The sequence below is a fragment of the Hemitrygon akajei genome, chromosome 9 (assembly GCF_048418815.1).
Source record: "Hemitrygon akajei chromosome 9, sHemAka1.3, whole genome shotgun sequence".
Lineage (NCBI taxonomy): Eukaryota > Metazoa > Chordata > Chondrichthyes > Myliobatiformes > Dasyatidae > Hemitrygon > Hemitrygon akajei.
The window spans coordinates 10,018,238-10,024,237 of record NC_133132.1 but is presented as its reverse complement, the minus strand read 5'-3'; positions in this window follow the sequence as shown (position 1 = coordinate 10,024,237).

Genomic DNA, 6,000 nt, shown 5'->3' with positions numbered 1-6,000 from the left:
GTGAGGCGTCCCTCTTCTTAATGCTTCCTCCCCAACACGCCACCACAAAGAAGAGGGCGCTCTCCATAACTGACCTATAGAACATCTTCAGCATCTCACTGCAGACATTGAATGACGCCAACCTTCTTAGGAAGTACATTCGACTCTGTGCCTTCCTGCACAAGGCATCTGTGTTGGCAGTCCAGTCAAGCTTCTCGTCTAACTGTACTCCCAGATACTTGTAGGTCTTAACCTGCTCCACACGTTCTCCATTAGTGTAGTGGTCTGTCAGAGGTTACAGCGAGACATTGATTGGATGCAAAACTAGGCGAGAATTAGCAGATGGAGTTCAACCCAGTGTGAAGTGGTTCATTTTGGTAGGTCAAATATGATGGCAGAATATAGCATTAATGGTAAGACTCTTGGCAGTGTGGAGGATCAGAGGGATCTGAGTGTCCGAGTCCATAGGACACTCTAAGCAGCTGCACAGGTTGACTCTGTGGTTAAGGAGGCGTATGGTGTTTTGGCTTTTGTCAGTCGTGGAAATTAATCTAGGAGCCGAGTGGTAATGTTGCAGCTATATGGGAGCCTGGTCAGACCCTATTTGAGTACTGTGTTCAGTTCTAGTCGCCTCACGACATGAGGGCTGTGGAAACAATAGCAAGGGTGCAGAGGAGATTTACAAGGTCGTTGCCTGGATTGAGGAGCATGCGTTATAAAAGCAGGTTGAGTGAACTCGCACGATGAAATCTGCAGCTGCTGGAAATTCAAACAACGCACACAAAATGCTGGTAGAACACAGCAGGCCAGGCAGCTTCTATAAGGAGAAGCGCTATCGACGTTTCGGGCCGAGACCCTTCGTCAGGACTCAGCTTTTTCACCTTGGAACGACAGAGGATGAGGGGTGACCTGAGAGAGGTGTATAAGATGATGAAAGGCATTGATCGTATGGATAGTCAGAGGCTTTTTTCCCAGGGCTGAAATGGTTGCCACAAGAGGGCACAGGCTGCGGTTGCTTGGGTACAGAGGAGATATCAGGAGTAGTTTTTTACGTAGAGAATAGTGAGTGCGTGGAGTGGGCTGCCAGCAACGATGGTGGAGGCGGGTACGATGGGGTCTTTTCAGAGATTTTGGATAGGTACATAGAGCTAAAAAAAAATAGAGGGTGTGTGGTTAAACTAAAGTTGCGGAGGGGATTGGAGTCAGAATGCCAGAACGGATAGTGAATTGGGTGAATCCTCTACATGAGGAGTAGAAATCTTTATACTACTTCTCCATCTAAATGTGCAATGTGTAATTTATAATAAATACTTTGTTTATAGGACAGTCATTCTAACAGAGGTTGTATCAGAATGAATTAATCAGTCTGTTGTCCAGGTGGAAGGAGCTGTCCCGGAGCCTGTTAGTCCTGGCTTTTATGCTGTGGTACCGTTTCCCGGATGGTAGCAGCTGGAACAGTTTGTGGTTGGGGTGACTTGGGTCCCCAATGATCCTTGGAGACATTTTACGCAGCTGTCTTTGTAGATGTCCTGAACAGTGGGAAGTTCACATCTACAGATGCGCTGGGCTGTCTGCACCACTCTCTGTAGGTTCCTGCGATTAAGTTCCCATACAGTTCCCATACCAGGCAGTGATGCAGCCAGTTAGGCTACTCTCAATTGTTCCCCTGTAGAAAGTTCTTAGGATTTGGGACCCATACCAAACTTCTTCAAGCATCTGAGGTGAAAGAGGCGCAGGGCCACATACCACACAGCTGGTATGTACAGACCACATGAGATCCTCGGTGATGTGTATGACGAGGAACTTAAAGCTGTTCACTCTCTCAAACCCAGATCCATTCATGTCAATAGGGGTTAGCCTGTCTCCATTCCTTCTGTAGTACACAACCAGTTCTTTTGTTTTTGTGACTTTGAGGGGGAGGTTGCTTTCCTGACACCCAGACAGATGTTGTTCAGACCTCAGATAGAGTCAGCAATCAAATGGTTGAGCATGGTGCGATGAATGTGCTGAGCTGTTTATCTCACAATGCAGGAAGCATCATAGGAAAGTCAGATGAGCTCAGGACAGGGTATTATGATATTGTAGCCATTACTGGGACTTGGTTGCACCCAACAGACTGAGGGATTTAGAGGAACAACTTTGTAGAGATCGCAGACGATGCCAAGAAACAAAGGTTGATATAGTATGCGGTTTTAACTTTTCATGTATTGAGTGGGACTCCCATACCATAAAAGGACTAGATGGGGTAGAGTTTGTCAAATGTGCCCTTAATCACGACGTAGAATTCCCGACGTAGAAGTATGCAATAAGCTATTAGGAAATGATCCCGCATTAACGACAGAAATTAGTGTATCGGAACATTTTGTATCTAGTGATCGTAATGACATAAGATTCCAAATAAATATGGAAAAAGATAGGGCTGGACCATGGGTTGAGGTTCTAAATTGGAGAAAGGTCAATTTTGATAGTATCAGAAAGGATCTGACAAGTGTGGATTGGGACAGGCTGTTTTCTGTCAAAGGAGTACTTGTAAGTGGGAGGCCTTCAGAAGTGAAATTTTGAGTGTGGAGAGTTTGTCCGTGCCTGCCAAAATAAAAGTTGAAAGGTAACTGGTGCAGGGAATCTGGGGTTTCAAGAGATATTGAGGCCCCGGATATTTTGTTCCTCTCAATCCCTCAGGCTGTTGGGTGCTACTGTGGTGGTTTCTTGAAATAACCAGGAGACGCAGAAGATTCTTCGAGAAGTTTAAGCCTTTATTTGCAAACAAAAGCTGAGACAATTAATGACCATGTCACTAATTGTCCGCCAAGCCCTAGTTCACAGTATTCTTTATAGTAATTTCTTATCTTAGTTTCATTAGCATACCCCGTCTCCTATCTCAGTTACATCAGCATACCCCGTCTCCTATCTCAGTTACATCAGCATACCCCGTCTCCTATCTCAGTTACGTCAGCATACCCCGTCTCCTATCTCAGTTACGTCAGCATACCCCGTCTCCTATCTCAGATACCCCGTCTCCTATCTCAGTTACGTCAGCATACCCCGTCTCCCATCTCAGTGACATCAGCATACCCCGTCTCCTATCTCACATTACCATACCCCGTCTCCTATCTCAGATACCCCGTCTCCCATCTCAGTGACATCAGCATACCCCGTCTCCTATCTCACATTACCATACCCCGTCTCCTATCTCAGTTACATGAGCATACCCCGTCTCCTATCTCAGTCACGTCAGCATACCCCGTCTCCTATCTCAGTCACGTCAGCATACCCCGTCTCCTATCTAAGTTACATCAGCATACCCCGTCTCCTATCTCAGTTACTTCAGCATACCCCGTCTCCCATCTCAGTCACGTCAGCATACCCCGTCTCCTATCTCAGTTAAGTCAGCATACCCGTCTCCTATCTCAGTTACGTCAGCATACCCCGTCTCCTATCTCAGTTACGTCAGCATACCCCGTCTCCTATCTCAGTTACATCAGCATACCCCGTCTCCTATCTCAGTCACGTCAGCATACCCCGTCTCCTATCTCAGTTAAGTCAGCATACCCCGTCTCCTATCTCAGTTTCTTCAGCATACCCCGTCTCCTATCTCAGTCACGTCAGCATACCCCGTCTCCTATCTCAGTCACGTCAGCATACCCCGTCTCCTATCTCAGTCACGTCAGCATACTCCGTCTCCTATCTCAGTTACATCAGCCTAACCCGTCTCCTATCTAAGTTACATTAGAATACCCCGTCTCCTATCTCAGTTACTTCAGCATACCCCGTCTCCCATCTCAGTTACGTCAGCATACCCCGTCTCCCATCTCAGTTACGTCAGCATACCCCGTCTCCCATCTTAGTTACGTCAGCAAACCCCGTCTCCCATCTCAGTCACGTCAGCAAACCCCGTCTCCTATCTCAGTTAAGTCAGCAAACCCCGTCTCCTATCTCAGTTAAGTCAGCATACCCCGTCTCCTATCTCAGTTACGTCAGCATACCCCGTCTCCTATCTCAGTCACGTCAGCATACCCCGTCTCCTATCTCAGTTACGTCAGCATACCCCGTCTCCTATCTCAGTCACGTCAGCATACCCCGTCTCCTATCTCAGTCACGTCAGCATACCCCGTCTCCTATCTCAGTCACGTCAGCATACCCCGTCTCCTATCTCAGTCACGTCAGCATACCCCGTCTCCTATCTCAGTCACGTCAGCATACCCCGTCTCCTATCTCAGTTACATCAGCCTACCCCGTCTCCTATCTCAGTTACATTAGAATACCCTATCTGCTATCTCAGTTACATTAGAATACCCTATCTGCTATCTCAGTTACATTAGAATACCCCGTCTCCTATCTCAGTTACATTAGAATACCCCGTCTCCTATCTCAGTTTCATTAGCATACCCCGTCTCCTATCTCAGTTACATCAGCATACCCCGTCTCCTATCTCAGTTTCATTAGCATACCCCGTCTCCTATCTCAGTTACATTAGAATACCCTATCTCCTATCTCAGTCACATTAGCATACCCTCGTCTCCTATCTCAGTTACATTAGCATACCCCGTCTCCTATCTCAGTTACATTAGCATACCCCGTCTCCTATCTCAGTTACATTAGAATACCCCGTCTCCTATCTCAGTTACATCAGCATACCCCGTCTCCTATCTCAGTTACATTAGAATACCCCGTCTCCTATCTCAGTTACATCAGCATACCCCGTCTCCTATCTCAGTTACGTCAGCATACCCCGTCTCCTATCTCAGTTACATTAGCATACCCCGTCTCCTATCTCAGTTACATCAGCCTACCCCGTCTCCTATCTCAGTTACATTAGAATACCCTATCTGCTATCTCAGTTACATTAGAATACCCTATCTGCTATCTCAGTTACATTAGAATACCCCGTCTCCTATCTCAGTTACATTAGAATACCCCGTCTCCTATCTCAGTTTCATTAGCATACCCCGTCTCCTATCTCAGTTACATCAGCATACCCCGTCTCCTATCTCAGTTTCATTAGCATACCCCGTCTCCTATCTCAGTTACATTAGAATACCCTATCTCCTATCTCAGTCACATTAGCATACCCTCGTCTCCTATCTCAGTTACATTAGCATACCCCGTCTCCTATCTCAGTTACATTAGCATACCCCGTCTCCTATCTCAGTTACATTAGAATACCCCGTCTCCTATCTCAGTTACATCAGCATACCCCGTCTCCTATCTCAGTTACATTAGAATACCCCGTCTCCTATCTCAGTTACATCAGCATACCCCGTCTCCTATCTCAGTTACGTCAGCATACCCCGTCTCCTATCTCAGTTACATTAGCATACCCCGTCTCCTATCTCAGTTACGTCAGCATACCCCGTCTCCTATCTCAGTTACATTAGCATACCCCGTCTCCTATCTCAGTTACGTCAGCATACCCCGTCTCCTATCTCAGTTACATTAGCATACCCCGTCTCCTATCTCAGTTACATTAGCATACCCCGTCTCCTATCTCAGTCGCATCAGCATACCCCGTCTCCTATCTCAGTTACATCAGCATACCCCGTCTCCTATCTCAGTTACCCTATCCGCTTGCAACGCTTATCACCAGCACATTAGCTTCTCGATTCGCCACCAATATTTCTGCTCAGTAGCCCATACTTGCTCTAGTCTACTCCTTGGAACACGTGTCCCCCTTCCCGGCCTTGACTGGTCCCCACACCATCACACCATTCCATAGCCCATACTTGCTCTAGTCTACTCCTTGGAACACGGGTCCCCCTTCCCGGCCTTGACTGGTCCCCACACCATCACACCATTCCATAGCCCATACTTGCTCTAGTCTACTCCCTGGAACACGTGTCCCTCTTCCCGGCCTCGACTGGTCCCCATACCATCACACCACTCCATAGCCCATACTTGCTCTAGTCTAATCCCTGGAACACGTGTCCCCCTTCCCGGCCTTGACTGGTCCCCATACCATCACACCACTCCATAGCCCATACTTGCTCTAGTCTGCTCCCTGGAACACGTGTTCCCCTTCCCGGC